The sequence below is a fragment of the Scyliorhinus canicula genome, chromosome 21 (genome assembly GCF_902713615.1).
Source record: "Scyliorhinus canicula chromosome 21, sScyCan1.1, whole genome shotgun sequence".
NCBI classification, from domain to species: domain Eukaryota; kingdom Metazoa; phylum Chordata; class Chondrichthyes; order Carcharhiniformes; family Scyliorhinidae; genus Scyliorhinus; species Scyliorhinus canicula.
This window is the reverse complement of record NC_052166.1, coordinates 1,885,476-1,906,899: the sequence shown is the minus strand read 5'-3', so window position 1 is coordinate 1,906,899 and position 21,424 is coordinate 1,885,476. Positions and strand designations below refer to the sequence as shown.

At 48.2% G+C, this 21,424-nt stretch overlaps 1 protein-coding gene and 1 pseudogene across 1 annotated transcript in view; both read left to right on the top strand.

Annotated features, from left to right (window-relative positions):
• Positions 1–21,424, top strand: part of LOC119955764 (RLA class II histocompatibility antigen, DP alpha-1 chain-like) — a 182,545-nt gene that overhangs the window by 119,217 nt on the left and 41,904 nt on the right. The gene's annotated exons all lie outside the window — the stretch shown is intronic.
• LOC119955766 lies at positions 19,277–19,924 on the top strand (annotated as a pseudogene).

Sequence of the window (21,424 nt, the reverse complement as noted above, 5' to 3'; positions counted from 1 at the left end):
CTAGACCAGAGCCTCTCAAAGTGTGGTACGCGTACGTACCGGTACGTGGAGTGTTTCCAGAAAAGAAAGAGACAGTAATCCTGGATTGGCTTGTTTCGCTCACCGATCCCTGGCACATTGGGAAAGAAAAACTGCCGGTACGCCACATCAGATAGTTTGAGATGCATTGTTCCAGACTACTGTCATTTAAAATACGGGGGTTCCTCGTCAGTCACTGCTGTCTGCCGAGACCCTTAATAACTCCTCCGCGTAATACGCCCCTCCTGGAGACCACAGATCACCCATCAGCTAACGTCCCGTTAGAGATGTCTGACCGGAGGTTTCAGTATTCAGTAATAATTTGATATTTTGATTTGTTGCTAACCCGTAAGGTTTTTCTTCCGGGCTCTATCATTCAATTCCCTCAAACATGTAGCCAATTGTATCATTAGTTTTTTCCCATACTGTCTGAAACATTCTTCTGCAGAGTGTTGTTCAGGTTCTTCATCGGTATGATCGTTGCTTCATCTGAAACTAAAACGAACAGGTCAAAGGCGGAGAGGGCCCTATTTCTTAATTTGTATCTTCCTATCCGTGCTTGGATATTCCAGAAGTACCATCTAGCATAGCCCACGTACTGCCTCACAAATCGATACCATAAGTCTGTCACTTGTCTACAAGATTGCACAGCCTTTTAAAGTCACATTGTTGTCGGCCAAATTATCCTTGCAGTAATTGCACGTTGTCATTAATCTATCCCACTTACACTGACACTTATGTAGCATGGTGGTTAGCACAAATGCATCACAGCTCCAGGATCCCAGGCTCGACTCCCGGCTGGGTCACTGTCTGTGCGGAGTCCGTACGTCCCCCCCCGGTGTGCGTGGGTTTCCTCCCACAGTCCAAAGATGTGCGGGGTTACGTGGATTGGCCATGCTAAATTGCCCGTAGTGTCCCAATAGCAAGGCTAAGGGGGAGGGGAAGCCGTCGGGCCAAGGGTATAGGGTGGATACGTGGGTCTGAGTGGGGCGATCATTGCTCGGCACAACATCGAGGGCCGAAGGGCCTGCCCTGTGCTGCACTGCTCCATGCTCTTGGATTCAAAATCCCCCATGTGGTCACAAACCTCAATTATTAAAGTTGCCTGATATTCCACAAAACAATCAGGACAAACCTGAATGCCCCAAATCTCCCTGGGGGCTGCAGCATCCCATCGCTGTCTTTGCAAATGCATTATCCATTCTCCTGAATACTCAGTATCTGACCGTCTCCTGGGTTTCATATGACTACTACCAGTCCAAACAATCGGGCTACAGAATGCCCCACAATCCAGACTTGTGGTTTCCTGATACTCACTGTGAACCATTTTAAACTCAGGGCCATTAATCACCGCCCTTGTTCTATCATTCCATACATTTAAATCTTTACTGATTACATTCCTACGCTCATTGCCCGTAGGCTGCCGATCGAGTATCATAATTCCTCTGTATTTGATCAATGTGACCAGATTTTTAAATTTTGACATAACTTCTTTTTGAACCTTTTTATTTAAATTCTGACATAACGTCTTTTTGAACCTTTTTATTTTCCTTATCCTTGATGTACATCATACAATTAAGGCCTGTTAAGCCTCCTCCTTCTGTTATTGCACCCCTGAGTGAGATGCGAAGAACCTCAAACTCCTCCTCTTTTGCTCACCCAGTGATCCAATCTAGTCAAAACCTTCCCTTGATACATTCCTGATAGTGCTACTGCATTTACTTTAATTACTTTATTTTGATGATGACCGGATTTGTATGAAAGTAAGATCCAAACATGACATTTGAACTTTATCAGCTGTCCAATCAATGCTGCTAACAGGTTTTAATTCACTGTCTTCTCCCCCATTGGGTCATGTGTTTTAATTGTGATACAATGTCTTTTGCTCCAGACACCATGCTTCTCTAATTCAACTGTATGTGTACCCAGAATCTGAACAATCTTGTCTTTACATTTTACAGCTTCACGGATGATTTTCCCTGCAGTCTTAGTTGGTAGCTTCACCCAAACTTCCTCTAAATTAGCAATTGGTTTCAATATCTTAATTTTTCTGCATCAATTTTTTTTAAATATTTCCCTGCAATCAGATTCTCATTTTCTGATACTGCAATTAATTCTCTTAATCTAACTTCTGGTCCAATATCTTTATTCTCCAAATCTCCTTCTTCAATGTCTATAACATGCTAAACATCATTATTTCTGCAAGTGACTTTTCGTGCTCGTCGGGCACTAGGACCCTGCGGAGCCATGCAGTACAGCTTCCACAAAGCTGTCTGCTTGGAAATCTCTTTGTCCATTTAGTGCTGAGCACATTGCCCACCGGCCATTTATAACTTCTAATTGATGTGAAACTATTGTATTTATTTCCCTCATTTATTTATTATTTTTTTTTAGCCAAGACTATGCCGAGTTGCAACTCATCATTTACAAATCCCAATTTATACAGTTTGATTTCACTTTTTGTTTTCTTCCTGAGAATTATGTTTAATTAACTTCATTATTACTAAGGTTCTGAAGAACTTTCAAATACTTACTCCGTTTTAACTCTCACTTTAATACCTCCTAAAACACAACATTTCACAAAACTAGGAACAGAGGTTATCACATTCTTATCAAACAGACTCATTCATTCATTGGAGATCTCCATTCAGACAAAGGAATTCACATCCGTATACGTTCATTCATCAACACACAAGTCATTTATAACCCAATTCTGTTTCATTCAAACAACCCATATCTTCGCGAAGCTATAGTTGAACGGCATTGAACTGTCCGCAAACATTCCATCAGCAATCCTTCCTTCACTGAACTGTTTCGCGAATCACATCAACCCGGTACGGACCTTAACCAATTTTTTTATCAAATTAGAATTGAACGGAATTGAAGTGTGCGCCAACATTCCATCAGCGGTCTTTTACTGAACTGTTGCGCGATATCACATCAATCCGTTAAAGACCTTAACCGAATTAAAGTATAATTTAATAGAGCCAATTTTTAATTTGCTACTCACATGCAACTGAGTAACCAGGCAACATCCCATCAGACACCAACTGAACTGTTCGCCTCATGCAACTGAGTAACCAGGCAACATCCCATCAGACACCAAGTGAACTGTTCGCCTCATTCCAAAACTTAACCATACCTGCAATGACTGAAATAAAATCTTTGAAACCATCAGACTGACCTTTGATTTCGTCGAGGCAATCGAAACCTGATCAAATGCGAGTGATTAGACTGTTAGCAGAATACGAGACAGAGGAAAATCGATATAAAAATACCGTGGGGCCCATAATCCTTTCTCGCCGTCTGCGAACAGTCCAATTCTGATTTCGCAGATGAAAGACAAGATAGTCGAGAAATCCCGATTTCGGCACCAAATGTAGATTCCTGGTTAATTTGCTGTCAGTCTAGATTCAATAAAATCTGAGATGGATTTGCAGGTATCATATCATTTAATAATAACTAACTTGCAAGGCTGACTCAATCCATAGGACCTCAGGACACACACTGTCTTCTGAGAGCCCAGAATAAAGAGAGAGAGTGTACAAAGAAACTTCTGCTGATATATTCAAAATCACAGTAAGATTCACATATAAGCTTCCCATTGGTCATTCTATACACCTCCTGACCTGGCCCTATATCCTAATTGGTCACTTTGCATTGTAACCCCAGCATCCTTTTCACCTTCTGACCATGCGGTCACCCTCCCCCGATAGTTTCAAACAGGCTTTGGCTGAATCTCTTTGTCCTTTGTCTGTGAGCCCAGTACGCTCAGGGTCGTGCGGTCCACCTAATTTTATCACATTCATTTATTCATTTCCTCACCTTCTCCATCTGTGTTTCCCCTTTCAGTGACCTGTGGACCAGCACACCTAGATCTCTCTGACTGTCAATACTCTTGAGGGTTCGACCATTCACTGTATATTCCCTACCTGCATTCGACCTTCCAAAATGCATGACCTCATATTTGTCCGGGTTAAACTCCATCTGCCATCTCTCCGCCCATTCTCGGTTATGGGCATCACTGGCGAACCTGGCATCTATTGCTCCCCCTTAATCGTCACTTCAGAAAATGGTGGTGAGCCACCTTCTTGAATATAGCTTGTTCAGCAATATCAGAGGGTCAACTACATTGCTGTAGGTCTGGGGCCAGACCGGGTAAGGAGAGCAGATTTCCTTCCCCAAAAGACATTAGTGAAGCAGATGGGATTTTTCATGGATGGTCACCAATACAAAGTCCAGCTTTTAATTCCACATTTTTTTAATGAATTGAATTTAGATCGCCCACCCAGCTGCTGTGCTGGGATTTGAACCCATATCCAACAATCCTTGAGATGACTAGTCCAGTCACTGCTATGCTCCCACCCATTGGCCCACTGCCCATGATGTCTCTCCACTGTCACTTTTGGAAGAGAAGGGGATTTTGTTTCTGTTTTGAGTTCTGATTACTCCTGTGTTTCAATTACTCTCAATATTTTATTGTGTCCACTTCCTTATTGTCTGAGAGCCAGTTACTCAGGTGATTTCCCAAAAATCAGTGACACACGACAGGAATGTGAGAAAGGTAAGAGCGCAGTTTCGAAAAATAGTCCAAATGATGGATCATTGACGAATCATGATGATTGATCTACAAGAGACCCATAAATGGCACAAGAAACACATGCCAACTGATGGAGCTTTGGAAATGGTTCTATGATAGAAATCTTAACCAAATCATTAATAACTGTACACAATGTCAGGGGTTTCGATCACAGATTTAACCATGAGGGTCAGTGCTGAGGGAGCGCCTCACTGCCATAGAGTCAGTGCTGAGGGGGCACCTCACTGTCAGAGGGTCAGTGCTGAGAGAGCGATGCACTGTCAGAGGGTCAGTACTGAGGGAGCACCGCACTGTCAGTGTCAGTACTGAGGGAGTGCCGCACTGTCAGTGGGTCAGTACTGAGGGAGCACCGCACTGTCAGTACTGAGGGAGTGCTGCACTGTCAGAGGGTCAGTACTGAGGGAGCGCAGCACTGTCAGAGGGTCAGTGTTGAGGGAGAGCTACACTGTCCTGTGTAATCATTCGTTATGTTCAGTTCATGGAGTTGTCAGCGCCTTTATTCCCTGTACTGAAGCTGGACAAAATCGTCCGCCTGTGGCGATTACAAGTTAGTAAACAAGGCCTCTCATTTGGACGGGTTCCCAATGCCCCGTATGGAGGACCCCGATGCGAAGTTGGCTGGAGGAACTAGACACGAGTCACGCATAGATCCAGTTGGAGCCAGACACAACATCCAGAAGCTTTGTGACCAGCAATACCATAGGTGTCTTTACACATATGTAAGGTTTCCATCCGTATCATCTGCTTGTGCGGTTTTCAGAGGGTCATGGAAAGGCTTCCAATGGTGGCACTTTACTAGGATATTGTCCTGATCAAAGGAGTACCTGAACAACTTGGAGGAAGTCCACTGCTGGTTCTCTGAGGCAGGTGTAAGTGCATTTCTCATGCAAAAGAAGTCAAGTGCCTGTGGTACCTTGCACCCAATTGAGGAGAAGGTACGGGCCATCAATCAAGCTCCCAGGCCTGAGACTGTGGACAAACTACGGTCATTCTTCGGACTCGTAAATTATTACTGAAAATTCATCCCGAACTTAGCGACCATCCTGGCACTGCTGCATGCACTACTTAAAAAAACACCCGGACTGGGCATGGAGGGCACTACGAGGCGTTTGTCAAGGTGAAGCAACAGCTGTCATCCTCAAGGCTGCTGCTGAACTACGACCCTTCCAGGCCATTCTTGATCACATATGGAATTGAGGTGGTAGGTGCGCACTGGGTGGATGACAGGACTGAGGCTTTTCCTGGGCTCCAGCACATGTGCGCTACGACCGAGGGGACGGCGAGACCGACAACCAGCCTGCGCATGTGCGTACATTAATCGACCACACTGCGCATGCGCGTTGGCGAAGGAACGCGCTGACGTCGGCGTCATGACGTGTCCGAATTGTGGCTCCGCCCATTTAAAGCGGCAATGTCCGGCAAAATCACGACGCTGTCTCCAGTGTGGCAAGCTTGGCCACTTTGCAGCCCTTTGCAGATCTGCTCCACTGCCCAGCATCCAACGATCCCAGCCACGGCGCAGAAGCATCCGTTCGGTATAGCAGGCCGTGACAGATCTGACCCCGACAGCCCACCAGATCCCGACGCTGAGTGCCTCAAATCCCTATTCCGGGTGGGCATCATTACTAAGCATGCGCTGCCTCTCTCAAAGATGGTGAAACACCTCCCAATCCTGAGCGTTGATCTGGACGACGAGTGGTGTGCTATCCTTACAGTTAAGAAGGATCGCATCTGTTTCAAGCTGGACATCGGCACTTCAGCGAACCTCATTTCAAAATCTGACCTCGATACCATCCGCATCAGACCAAGCATTCTTCCATCGGCCTGCCAGCTCCTCGACTACAATGGCAATGCCATTGCTACCAGTGGCTCATGCCAACTTGGAGTATCCAATAGGTCATTGAAAGCGACGCTGCGATTTGAGATGGTAGGACCTGACAGAACTTCCCTGCTCGGTGATCGGGCCTGCAAACTCCTGAACCTAATTCAACAAGTCCACACCATGTCATCCTCACAGGCGACGGCCTCACCTGATGAAAACTTCCAGCCTCAAATTGATGACATCATAGCGTAATACCATAGCGTCTTCGAAGGTATGGGCACACTCCCATACCGATACAAAATCCTGCTGAAACCAAACGCCACTCCTGTGGTTCACGCACCGCGTTGGGTGCCGGCATCCCTCAAGGACCGCCTCAAGCAGCAGTTGCAAGACCTCCAGGACCAGGGCGTCATATCAAAGGTCACGGAACCCACGGACTGGGTCAGCTCCATGGTTTGCATCAAGAAGCCATCAGGGGAGCTTCAATCTGTATCGACCCCAAAGATTTAAACCGCAACATCATGAGGGAACATTACCCAATACCAAAACGAGAAGAGTTAACCAGCGAGATGGCTCATGCCAAATTCTTCACGAAGCTGGACGCCTCCAAGAGGTTCTGGCAAATACAGCTGGATCCGTCCAGTCGCAAGCTGTGCACATTCAATACCCCGTTTGGTCGCTACTGCTACAACCGAATGCCCTTTGGCATCATCTCTGCCTCAGAGGTATTTCACCGCATAATGGAACAAATGATGGAGGGCATCGAGGGGGTGTGAGTGCACGTCGACGATGTCATAATCTGGTCTACAACTCCTCAAGAACACATCAATCGCCTCAAGCGGGTGTTCCACAGGTTCTACGAGCATGGCCTCCGACTCAACAGAGCCAAATGCTCATTCGGCCAATCAGAAATCAAATTCCTTGCCGACTACGTCTCGCAGCCGGATGCTGACAAGGTTTCAGCGATCAACGCCGTGAAGACCCCAGAGGACAAGAAGGTAGTCCCCCGCTTTCTAGGGATGGTCAACTTCCTTGGGAAGTTCATTCCCAACATGGCGAACCACACCACAGCCCTCTGCCATCTCATCAGAAAATCGACGGATTTCCAGTGGCTACCCACTCATGAGCAAGAGTGTCGTGAGCTGAGGGCAAAACTCACCAAAGCTCCAGTGCTGGCGTTTTTCGACCCCGCCAAGGAGACAACAATATCCACTGTCGCGAGCCAGGATGGTATTGGGGCTGTGCTCCTCCAACGGGATGACTCCTCCTCCTGGGCCCCAGTTGCATATGCCTCTGGAGCCATGACGCCCACTGAGCAACGGTACGCTCAGATTGAGAAGGAATGCCTGGGCCTCCTTATGGGAATCGACAAGTTCCACGATTATGTGCGAGTCCTCCCTAAATTCACGGTTGAGACGGACCATAGGCCATTGGTTCACATCATCCAAAAAGACCTCAATGACATGACACCACAGTTACAACGCATCCTTCTAAAGCTACGCCGCTATGATTTTGACCTGGTTTACATCCCGGGCAAATAGCTCATTGCTGCCAATGCACTTTCCAGGTCTATCACCACACTGTGTGAGCAGACTGACATAGTATGTCAAATAGACGCGCAGGTGCAATTCTGTCCCTCCAATTTTCCGGCCTCTGATGAGAGGGTCATTCAAATTCGTGAGGAAATGGCCGGGGATCCTCTGCTCCAGTAGGTGATGCAGCACCTCACGAATGGCTGGCAAAAGGGGCAGTGTCCCCAGTTTTACAATGTCAAGGACGATCTGACGGTGGTATACGGCATCCTCATGAAGCTTAACAGAATTGTGATCCTGCAGAGCATGCGAGATATGGTGCTCGGCCAAATCCACGAGGGTCACCTGGGGGTCGGGAAATGTCGATGTCGAGCTCGGGAGGCAGTCCACTTGCCGGGCAGCCAGGACATCGCCAACACGGTCCTCAATTGCCCTACGTGTCAAAAATTTCAGCCGGCTCAGCCTAAAGAAACTCTACAGCAACATGAGATGGTGACCTCCCCATGGTCCAAAGTCGGTGTTCACCTGTTCCATGCCAAGGGGCGTGACTATGTCCTCCTGGTGGACTACTTTTCCAATTACCCCGAAGTGATCAGACTGTCTGACCTCACGTTGGCGGCGGTGATTAAGGCATGCAAGGAAACTTTTGCCAGACATATGATACCATTCACGGTGATGAGTGACAACGGCCTCTGTTTATTCAGCCAGGAGTGGTCAGATTTTGCCTGGCTTGACCCACAGTCAAATGGGAAGGCCGAAAAAGGGGTCTACATCGTCAAAAGATTATTATGTAAGGCTGCAGACTCAGGCTCTGATTTCAACCTGGCGCTGTTGGCATACAGAGTGACCTCACTGTCCACTGGGTTGTCTCCAGCGCAGCTTCTCATGAACCGCCCACTGCGAACGATGGCTCCAGCCATCCACATTCCAGACCTTAACACCTTCCCGGTCATACAGAAGATGCAGCAGTCTCGGGCCCAATATGTGGTGGTATGGATATGAGCACTGCCATTGGTGCAGAGCACTGGCTTCCCATTGGCTCTGGCTGGTCATGTGCCTCTCGTCCGATTGGTTGGGAGTAGTCATGTGACTGCTCTCCAATTGGTCGAGAGGCAAGTAGACCCAGCCTCCGAGGCGGGGTATAAGTACTGAGACTTCCCGGCGGGCGGCCATTCTCTGTAGTCGACCACCGGGCTAACAACTAGCTGATTAAAGCCACAGTTTGGAGTCGAATTGATGGTACATCACAATATAAATCAGCATACAACGCTCATGCCACAGATCTCCCCAAGCTGGTCCTAGCTGATCGAGTTCGCGTACAGCTGCCTGATGGTGGCTGTGGTGGTCAAGCAAGTGGCCCAGAGATCATTCCTCGTTCGCATGGATGATGGCTCTTTCCTCCGGCGCAACAGGAGGGCACTGCGCAGACTTCCACGCCCGCCACCCAACCATGAAGTCCCAGTTCGCACACTGCTTCCTCCGGACACGCCCTGTCACGAGGCCACCGATCTACCAGCTATCCTGCCAACCTCTGCGACCAGAGGCAGTCCTGCCCGTTCAAGTGCAGGCGGCCCCTGATCCACCCTTGAGCCTGTCAACCAGAATTTGTCTACCACCACAGAGACTAAACTTATAGACTGAATGTTGCATAACCTTGTTATCTCATCGTTTTGACATCTGTACATATTGTTTTTTAATGCTTTAACTGCCCTAGCGACACCTTCCCATGTATATAAGTTAGCATATTCTGTACATAGTCAAGTACCTATACACATCTTCACGCACACACACCTCAACATTTATTACCTGATCACAATCTTTTCTTTTTTTAAAAGGGGGGGGGAGATGTCATTATATACATCCATGTATATGATGGAGTGCAGACAGCCAGTGATTGACACACAGGATGACCAGTGAGCACACAGAATACAGCAACCAATCACCAGACAGGACACGACCACTTTCAAGCCAGAGGGCACCAGTTTTCCTGCTTTCTCGGGATCCTGCCTCTGAGACAGTCAGAGCTCGTGAGCAGCAGCCAGTGCAAACAACATGTGGTTGTCAGTTAGTCTGGTCAGGCTAGCCTCAGGTCTCCAGTCAAGTCAGCATAGTGTCAACCCACAGTTAAGCATGTAATATAGTTCGATGTTAAATAAAATCGTGTTGCATCTCATCAAGTGTTGGAAGCCTGTCTCTCTCTACACTGCATCAAACGCAGTCCACATAGACCCAGCCTACCCAACACATCACCCACTTCCTAATCATGGCTATATTAGCCGCCCAGTAGTAATTATAAAAGTTAGGCGGCACCAACCCTCCTTCCGACTGCGCTCCAGCAACACTCTTTTCACTCATGGGGTTTTACCCACCCACACAAAGTCTGAAATAACCTTATTTACCCATTTTAAAAATGCCCTCTGGATGAAGATGGCGAGGCACTGAAAGACAAACAGAAATCTGGGGAGAACTTCCACGCCCGCCACCCAACCATGAAGTCCCAGTTCGCACACTGCTTCCTCCGGACACGCCCTGTCACGAGGCCACCGATCTACCAGCTATCCTGCCAACCTCTGCGACCAGAGGCAGTCCTGCCCGTTCAAGTGCAGGCGGCCCCTGATCCACCTGCGCCGGAGGAAAGAGCCATCATCCATGCGAACGAGGAATGATCTCTGGGCCACTTGCTTGACCACCACAGCCACCATCAGGCAGCTGTACGCGAACTCGATCAGCTAGGACCAGCTTGGGGAGATCTGTGGCATGAGCGTTGTATGCTGATTTATATTGTGATGTACCATCAATTTTCACAGTCTGTAACCTCCCCGCCAGTGATTACAGTAGCATGTTCCATCTCTTAAAGTCTTCTTTCATTTGTTCTACAAGCTGGGAGAGGTTTAACTTGTGCAGTGCCTCCCATTCCCGAGCCACCTGGATACCCAGATATCAAAAGCTCTGTCCTAACATTCTAAACAGCAGCTCTCCCAGTCTCTTCTCCTGCCCTCTTGAACATCTTGCTTTTCCACATGTTCAATTTATACCCCAAAAAATTACCAAATTCCCCTAGGATCCGCATAACTTCCCTCATCCCCTCCAATGGGTCTGAAATATACAAGAGCCGGTCATCCACATAAAGCAAGACACGGTGCTCCACCCTCCCCAACCCGAACCAGCTCTTTCCGGTTCCTAGAGGCCCTTAACGCTATGGCCAGTGGCTCTATGGCCAGAGCAAACAGCAACAGAGAGAGGGGGCACCCTTGCCTCGTCCCTCGGTGTAGTTTGAAATACCCCGATCTCAACCGGTTTGTACGCACACTTACACTAGCTACTGGTGCCTGATAGAGCAACCGCACCTAGTCAATGAAGCCCTCACCAAACCCAAACCTTCCAAGCACCTCCCATAGGTAATCCAACTCCACCTGATCAAAAGCCTTCTCCGCATCCATCGCGACCACCACTTCCATCTCCTCTCCTTCTGAGGGCATCATAATAACATTTAAAAGCCTTTGAATATTGACCGTGAGTTGCCTGCCCTTTACAAATCCCATCTGGTCTTCCCCTATCAACCCCGGGACACAATCTTCCATCCTTGTGGCTAATACCTTAGCCGGCAGTTTGGCATCCACATTCAGTAAGGAAATCGGCCTGTGTGACCCGCATTGCTCCAGATCCTTCTCCTGTTTCAGGATCAATGAAATCGAGGCCTATGACATTGTTGGGGGGAGGACTCCCTTCTCTCTTGCTTCATTAAATGTCCTCACCAGCAGTGGGCTCAATACATCCGAAAACTTCTTATAGAATTCCACCGGGTAGTCATCCGGCCCCGGGGCCTTGCTCAACTGCAGGCCCTCCAGCACCTGCATTATTTCCTCAATTTCAAGTGGAGCTCCCAGCCCTTCCACCAGATCCTCATCCACCCTCGGGAACCTCAACTGACCCAAAAACTGCCTCATCCTCTCCATCACAGCCGGGGGTTCTGACATATAATTTGCTGTAAAAGTCCTGAAACACCTCATTCACCCCCACTGGGACCAGGACTGTGATCTCACCTCTACTCTTTACTCTGCCTACCTCCCTGGCTGCCTCCTTTTTTCTGAGCTGGTGTGCTAACATTCAGCTTACCTTTTCCCCACTCATAGATCGTCCCTCTTGCCTTCCTCAGCATTTCCACCGCCTTCCCTGTAGACAATAGCCGAAACTCCACCTGTAAACTCTGCTGCTCCATCAGTAGCCCCGCGTCCGGGGCCTCCGAGAATCTCGTGTCCACCCGGAATATTTCCTCAACTGACCTATCCCTCGCAGCCCGTTCCATCTTTTCTCTGTGGGCCGTATCGAGATTAATTCCCCACTAACCACTGTCTTCAATGCTTCCCAAACCATTGCTGCAGAGACCTCCCCCATATCCAAAGATGTGCAAGTTAGGTGGATTGGCCATGATAAATTGCCCTTAATGTCCAAAATTGCCCTTAGTGTTGGATGGGGTTACTGGGTTATGGAGATAGGGTGGAGGTGTTAACCTTGGGTAGGGTGCTCTTTCCATGAGCCGGTGCAGACTCGATGGGCCGAATGGCCTCCTTCTGCACTGTAAATTCTATGATCTATGTATCATTTGTTTCCAGGTAGTTCTGGATGGACTTGTTCAGCAGCCCACAGACTGCTTTGTCTGCTAACAACCCTGCATCCAGCCTCCATTGCGGGCGTTGTCCTCTCTCCAAGCTAACCCGTAGATCCACCCAATGTGGGGTATGATCCGACACCGCGATTGCCAAGTACTCAGTACCACCACCCGCCGTATTAGCGCCCTGCTCAGAACAAAAAATTAAATCCGAGAGTACACCTTACGGACATGTGAGAAAAAAGAAAACTCCTTCGCCCTTGACAGTGCAAACCTCCATGGGTCTACTCCCCCATCTGTTCCATAAACCCCTTCAATTCCTTTGCCGTGGCTAGCACCCTCCCTGTCCTGGATTTTGACCGGTCCAATTCCAGATCAATGACTGTGTAAAATCTCCCCCCATGATCAAGTTATGTGCCTGTAAGGCTGGGATCTTACCTAACACCCGCTTCATAAATTCCACATCATCCCAATTCGGAGCACATACGTTCATGAGTATCACCTGCACCCCCTCCAGCTTCCCACTCACCATTATGTACCTGCCCCCGTGTCTGAGACGAATCTCCCTGCCTCGAATGCCACCCGTTTATTCACCAGAATCGCTACCCCCATGGTCCTTGAGTCCAGCCCTGAGTGGGATACTTGGCCAACCTACACCTTCCTCAATCTAGTCTGGTCTGTAACCTTTAGGTGTGTCTCTTGTAACATTGCCACGTCTGCCTTCAGCTCCCTCAAATGCGGGAACACGCGAGCCCTCGTGACCGGCCCATTCAGCCCTCTAAAGTTTAATGTAATCAGCCTGGTCGGAGGACTTCCCGCTCCCCCTCCACCCTGCCAACTAGCCATCAGCCTTTTTAGGCCAGCCTCTAGCTCGCATCCCTGGCCTCCTCGAGCCCACCCATCAGGCATCCTCCATCCCCAACCTCCCATTTGTCCTCTGGTAACAGTTCCTCTCCTATCAGCAAAGCAGCTTCCTACCCCCTCCCTCCCGCCCTCTAGTAACAGCACCAGAAATCCAACCCCCTATATCAAGCTCAAGATGATCTCCTGCTCACCCCCCACTGTGCTTCCATGAGAGCTGACCAAGCTGACCTGATAGCTCCCACCCATGGCACCAAACAGGCCGTCTCCCCATTGTTCTCTCACCTCTTCCCCCCACTTTAACATACATATTCAAAGTATCACATTCCCCAGTAAACAAACAGCGGAAAAAAGTGGAAAAACAACCACAGAAAAAACCACAGAAAGCCGCCCTCCTCCCTCCACCCAGCTCCGAGTAAGACAACGTTAACTTCAGCCATCTAAACCGCCCCTTATTGCACATAACACTACTTCTTCAAACCAGCACAAAAGTGATTGTCAACAGATCGCCATTGCAGTACTCTCCCCGAGGATCCAGTGTCTTTAGTTCACATCCAGTCTTTTTTCCCTGATGAAAGTCAATGCATCGTCCGGTGTTTCGAAGTAAAATTCCCGGTCCTCATATGTGACTCACAGACACACTGGGTACAGCATTCCGACCTTCACCCCCTTCTTAAAGAGGGACGGTTTTGCCCAGTTAAACCCGGCTCGCCTCTTGGCCAACTCCACTCCCAGGTCTTGATAACTGCGCAGCTCACAATTCTCCCAGCTGCTGCTCCGTTGTTTCTTGGCCCACCGCAGAACGTGTTCCTTATCCAGGAATCGGTGCATATGTACCACCATAGCCTTCAGTGGCTCGTTCACTCGGGGCTTCTTCACGAGGGCTCTGTGCGCTCTATCCACTTCCGAGGGAACACCTCAGCCACCATCAACCTCCCCAGCATGTTCGTCACATAGGCCCTCGCATCCGATCCCTCACTGCCCTCAGGGAGGCCAACGATTCTCAGGTTCTGCCTCCTGGATCTGTTCTATAGTCCTCCAGCTTTTTCTGCATTCTTTTCTGGTGGTCGTTCATCATCTCCACCGTGGTCTCCAACACGGCTATGCATTCCTCGTGCTCGGACACATTTTTCTCCACCTACTGGATTGCACGTCCGTGGATTTCTTGATTCTGCACAACCTGATCAATCAAAGCCTTGATCTGGTCCAGCGTGTCCTTAAGCTTGGTGAAGCAATCTTCAAAAAACTTCACCGGCTGCTCCATCGACCACTGTGCCGCCTCCCTGCGGCCCTGCTGCTAGGCCATGCTTTCCTGCGTTGCCAGCTCTGCTCGCATCTTCCTTGTAGAACTTTGTCTTCTTACACGGCCACTTCTGGTCCAGTTCTCCAGACACTGGAGGGGGATTTCTCCTCACCGTCTCACACTCCACCGATTCATCCAATAAAATCTGGGGGAAAAAAACGGGAGTAAAAGGTCCAAAAGTCCGTCACAGGCATAAGCTATCAAATGTGCGATGCACTCCTCCATAGCCGCCACCGGAAATGCATATAGGCTACCTGAAAAGCAGCGAACCGGCACCAGGGACGGCCCTGCCGGATGAGTCAGCCCTCCCTCTTACCCGCAACCCAAGGACCAAGAGGCAACATTCCCCCAGGGCCCAGACACACAGAAGCACGAGATGGACAGATGCTGAGACACAAGCGTCCAACAGTTTAACCAGGAGTGATTGCTGACGGCACCTCCAAACGATCTGCGATGAAGCGAAACTTCCTAACGCATTACACGCTCTCCGGCCCAGCCCTGCAACCATCAGAAGCACAACCACAGGCGACACAAAGAAGAGGGCTTCCTTTATCCTCTACAACAGTGGGACTTGCGGACTTCAGTGAGAAGGGATCTTATAATCCCCACGCGATCCATGGGGACAACCCAATTGACCTCTCTTTGGGGCTTGTGGAATACAAGCTCCCCCTTTGAGGGGAGTAAGCCATACGTGGTGCTCATTGAAATCCACAGATAAAGCCAACCAGGAAGGGAACAGACATCTTCGGACAGTCCGGCTAGTTGTTATCCCCGTCGCTTTGCAGCTTGCATTTACTTTTGGAATAAACCAATGTGATTTATATCTTTTTGGGTCTCCTGTAATTATAATACTGTAAAGATTCACCTTTCAACAAAGAGCTGTTTGGAGGAGTTCTTCCCGCTGTTAGGGGGTTGATATTTATTCTTCAGTTATCATTACACAAAAACAGGTGATCAGGTTGTTCTCACCTTGCTGAAAGGGGAAGCTTACTGTGCACCAATTGGCTGCTGTGTTTCCCACATTACAACTGTGTCTGTAATTGAACAATGTATTTCATTGGCTTCAAAACACTTTGGGGCATCTGCTGGATGTGAAAGTCTTGACAGAAATGCAAGTCTTTCTTTTTGTGTGTTAAACAGAGGGAGGGCAGGTTGAGAATATTGGCATTTTCCAGCACATCCTGCCATCTAGTGGGAAGACTGTGCAAGGACAAGTGCTTGTTGACAGGAGAACTTGCTTGTTGGCAGGTTATTGTGGATTATCACAAAGATCATGGGCTCAACTATTGACAATCTCATAAATTAGACAAAGAGACCAAGAGTAATGTGTCTCAGCTTGGAATATAATGTGGATTAGGATGAGCTATTAAGAAATGAAAAGCAGAATATTTAAATAACACATTTAAATGTGATGTTTAGTCAGAGTAGTGTGCTTGTACAAGGAATATAGAATGTTGGTGTGAAGCCATTTTTTTGCAAGGACAATGGAGTACAGGAATAAAGATGTCTTGCTTCCATTGTACAGGATTTGGAGAGATCACATCTGCAATACTGTACAGTTTTGGTCTCCACATTTAAAAAAAAATCTTTATCATTGTCACAAGTAGGCTTACATTAACACTGCAATGAAGTTACTGTGAAAATCCCCTAGTTGCCACATTCCGGCACCTGTTCGGGTACTCAGAGGGATAATTCAGTATGTTCAATTCACCTAACAAGCACGTCTTTCGGGACCTGTGGGAGGAAATCCATGCAGACACAGGGAGAACGTGCAGACTCCGCAGTTACCCAAGCCGGGAATCGAAACCGGGACCCTGGCGCTGTGAAGCAACCGTGCTAACGTCTACCAATGTTTGGGCATCTTATGCGCTCCTGCTAGCCTGCAGCATTATGCTGTGTCCGTGTTTACAGCTAAACATCAGCCCTATAGAAGTTCCCATTTGTCCACCTGCATATAGACCTAAGTGACTCCTGAAATACCTGTTAGAGGGTAACGGCTATGTGAGAACAGAGATGTATGTCAAGGTCCCAGATTAAGGGCTATTCCATGGGAGATGCCACTCTGGACCTAAAGGTCTGGCTAGCATGACTTGCCCAAATCCTTGAGACACCTATCTGATGGGTAATTGTATAGTTCTTTCATTATTTGATTGTGAAAATGTCAACAGTGTGCCTGGTTTCCATGTGGACAATTGAGACCTCCAGACTGAATATGTGGAGGCCAGAAATGGAATCAGAGCTAAACACCACATCTGATGAGTGCTGTTAATGATCAACTAAGTAACTAATGCTGAAATTCGGTATCTGTATTCTCAGGCCCATAGATATGAAGGCTAGGCTGTTCAGGAGCTTTGTGCACAAGCAGTGGGAGAGGCCGCATCCAGAGTGGGCACAGACAGAGTGAACTTTAAACGTGGGCCTTTGAAGCACAGTAGGAACTGAATAAGTCTTTCCCTCTTTTCTGTTTATAAGTTTAGTGGTCCAGTTAGAAGGTTAATAAGGAGCCTCCACACCCAGATAACTGACTATCAGTTAGCAGGCCATCACCTGAAGCCTGATTAGGAGTCAAGAGGTATGGATTACTTGCTTTTGAAGCTTAACTGGTGTGAATCATCTGAGACCATCTCAGCCCTATTTAAGAAAGGGTTTCAAAGTGTTTATGGGAGGTTGGCCATTTATGAGGGAGATGGGTGGAGTGGACACGTAGCGGTTTCTACACCCAGAGGGCAAATAGTTCTCTTTCTTCTTGCCGGTGCATAAGGTGTATTCACGTACTGATTTTTCTGTTATGGGGAGGTTCCTGTTGCCGGGGGTGCTGAGAGCGGAATATTTGGCAATTATAATTTCAGATCATGCCCCGCACTTGGTGGATGTGGTGCTGGAGAGGGGCCAGAGTTTAGATGTAGGGTTGTTAGCAGATCTGGAGTTTTGTGTGAGGGTGGCAAAGGTGATTGATGAGTATGTCAGATTTAATAAAAATGAGGAGGTCTCGCCGTCAGTGTTGTGGGAGGTGTTGAAAGTGGTTGTGCGGTCCCTTTTGGTTCGCCGCGGCGCCGCGAGGGGAAATGGTGCCGCAGATCTCCAAGAAGCAAAAGTTCGTGGCGGACGGCATCTTCAAGGCCGAGCTCAATGAGTTCCTGACCCGGGAGTTGGCCGAGGACGGCTACAGCGGAGTGGAGGTGCGAGTCACACCCACCAGGACCGAGATCGTCATAAGAACATAAGAACATAAGAACTAGGAGCAGGAGTAGGCCATCTGGCCCCTCGAGCCTGCTCCGCCATTCTATTAGATCATGGCTGATCTTTTGTGGACTCAGCTCCACTTTCCGGCCCGAACACCATAACCCTTAATCCCTTTATTCTTCAAAAAACTATCTATCTTTACCTTAAAAACATGTAATGAAGGAGCCTCAACTGCTTCACTGGGCAAGGAATTCCATAGATTCACAACCCTTTGGGTGAAGAAGTTCCTCCTAAACTCAGTCCTAAATCTACTTCCCCTTATTTTGAGGCTATGCCCCCTAGTTCTGCTGTCACCCGCCAGTGGAAACAACCTGCCCGCATCTATCCTATCTATTCCCTTCATAATTTTAAATGTTTCTATAAGATCCCCCCTCATCCTTCTAAATTCCAACGAGTACAGTCCCAGTCTACTCAACCTCTCCTCGTAATCCAACGCCTTCAGCTCTGGGATTAACCTAGTGAATCTCCTCTGCACGCCCTCCAGTGCCAGTACGTCCTTTCTCAAGTAAGGAGACCAAAACTGAACACAATACTCCAGGTGTGGCCGCACTAACACCTTATACAGTTGCAACATAACCTCCCTAGTCTTAAACTCCATCCCTCTAGCAATGAAGGACAAAATTCCATTTGCCTTCTTAATCACCTGTTGCACTTGTAAACCAACCTTCTGTGACTCATGCACTAGCACACCCAAGTCTCTCTGAACAGCGGCATGCTTTAATATTTTATCGTCCCCAACTCCAAATCATCAATGTAAATTGTGAACAATTGTGGGCCCAACAAGGATCCCTGAGGGACACCACTAGCTACTGATTGCCAACCAGAGAAACACCCATTTATCCCAACTCTTTGCTTTCTATTAATTAACCAATCCTCTATCCATGCTACTACTTTACCCTTAATGCCATGCTTCTTTATCTTATGCAGCAACCTTTTGTGTGGCACCTTGTCAAAGGCTTTCTGGAAATCCAGATATACCACATCCATCGGCTCCCCGTTATCTACTGCACTGGTAATGTCCTCAAAAAATTCCACTAAATTAGTTAGGCATGACCTGCTTTTTACGAACCCATGCTGCGTCTGCCCAATGGGACAATTTCTATCCAGATGCCTTGCAATTTCTTCCTTGATGATAGATTCCAGCATCTTCCCTATTACCGAAGTTAAACTCACTGGCCTATAATTTCCTGCTTTCTGCCTACCTCCTTTTTTAAACAGTGGCGTCACGTTTGCTAATTTCCAATCCACCGGGACCACCCCAGAGTCTAGTGAATTTCGGTAAATTATCATCTTGGCCACCAGGACTCAGAATGTGCTGGGTGAGAAAGGGCGTTGAATCCGTGAGCTCACTGCTGTTGTTCAGAAGCGGTTCGGTTTCCCAGAGGTAAGTGTTGAACTCTATGCTGAAAAGGTTGCCACTCGAGGACTTTGTGCTATTGCTCAGGCAGAGTCCCTGCGTTACAAGTTGCTTGGAGGTCTGGCTGTGTGTAGAGCCTGTTATGGTGTTCCCCGCTTCATTATGGAAAGTGGAGTTAAGGGCTGCGAGGTGGTGGTTTCTGGAAAACTCAGAAGCCAGAGAGCCAAGTCCATGAAATTTGTTGACGGACTGATGATCCACAGCGGTGATCGAGTGAACTACTATGTTGATACAGCTGTGCGACATGTACTGCTCAGACAAGGTGTGTTGGGAATTATAGTTAAGATCATGCTTCCATGGGACCAAGTGGTAAAATTGGACCCAAGAAACCGTTGCCTGATCACGTCAGAATTGTTGAACCTAAGGATGAAATCCTGCCAACTACACCCATTTCAGAACAGAAGGGAGGCAAACCAGAGCAACCTGTGATCCAGCAGCCTGCGCCTGTTCCAACTGCATAGTTGGTATGCCAACATATGAAAGAAGTTTCAAATTATCTGTATTTGTTTGAATAAAACATTTTTAAAAAGCAAGTGGCTGTGTGAGGAGAGATCATTGTGCACAAGGTGCAGGTGGATAGGGAGGCTGGGGAGGAATGTCAGCAACTGATTGATGAGATTCTGGAGGTTGACAGTAAACATGCGGAGGGTCGCATCCTGGTACTATTGGTTGGTAGAAAGGTATTGCAGATGCAGTTTAACCTGGTGACCATGGATAAGACGGTGCGCCAGCTGCAGCCTGCAAAGGAGGAGATTATAAATATGGGGAGATGACCAGTCGCATTTTGGCTGGTCAGTTGAGATGGCAGGCAGCGTCCCGAGAGACTGTTCAGGTGTGGAGTATGGGAGGAGGGCTGGTGGCTGCCAGTATTGAACGTCAATACTGTGTTTGAGCCATTCTATGAGAGGCTGTATAGGTCTGATCTACTGGAGGATGAGTTGGACGTGAAAACATTTTTGGAGAGGTTGGAGTGGCCCACATTGAGGAGGATCGGGAAAATTTAGAGGAATCACTGGGGGCAGAGGAAGTTCGGACAGCAATCAGAAATATTGGGGCCGAAAGTTGGAAGTCTATATAAAGATTGCCGACCGTCTGGTACCGTTGTTAGTGGAGGGATTTGAGGGGTAGGATTAAGGCGGATAAACGGAGGTGGAATAGCCTCCCTCCCTCTGTCCTTGGTAGGCCGACTGTAGTCCGTTAAGATTTCTGTCCTTATTCCAATGCTTGCCATTTTTTTTGCCAATTATGTTATTTTGCAGGGCTGAAGAGGCTGATTTCACCCTTTATTTGGGAGGGTAAGGTTGCTAGGTTTCGTTGGTCGGTCCTGCAAAGGGACCAGCAGTCAGGGCGCTTGGCATTGCCGAGCTTGACCAACTACTATTGGGCAGCGAACATGGAGAAGGTGTTGGGCTGGTGTGGAATCAGAAGGCAACGTGGGTGAGGATGGAGTCGGGCCAATATAAGGGGACGGGGCAGCGGGCGCTGGCGACAGCCTCACTGCCATTCTCTCCAGGGAAGTATTTGGGCAATCCGGTGGTGGTTGTGACGTTGAACATCTGCCGTCAATTTCGGCAGCATTTTAAATTAGATAGGATATCGAAGTGGGTGCCGATTTGTGATGATTATATGTTTGAGCTGGCAAGACGATGCCTGGTTTCGGGGCTGGGTGGATAAGGGGATGGCTGGCATGTAGGACTTGATTTTGGAGGGACGATTCGCGAGCCAGGAGGAGCTGTCAGAGAAGTTTGGATTTTCACAGGTGGAATGTTTTAGATATCTGCAGGTGAGGGACTTTGCAGGGAAGGTTTTCCTGTTGTTCCGGTAGCGTCACCATCCTCACTGTTGAAAAGGGTTTTGACACTCGCGAGTCTGGAAGGGAGGAGTACCTCAGGAATTTACAGGAGGATAATGGCGGAGGATACTGCATCCCTAGTGGGGATTAAGGCCAAATGGGAGGAGGCGTTGGAGGGCATTAGCGGAGGGGGGTGTGATGTGAAGCCCTGTATAGGGTGAAAGCCA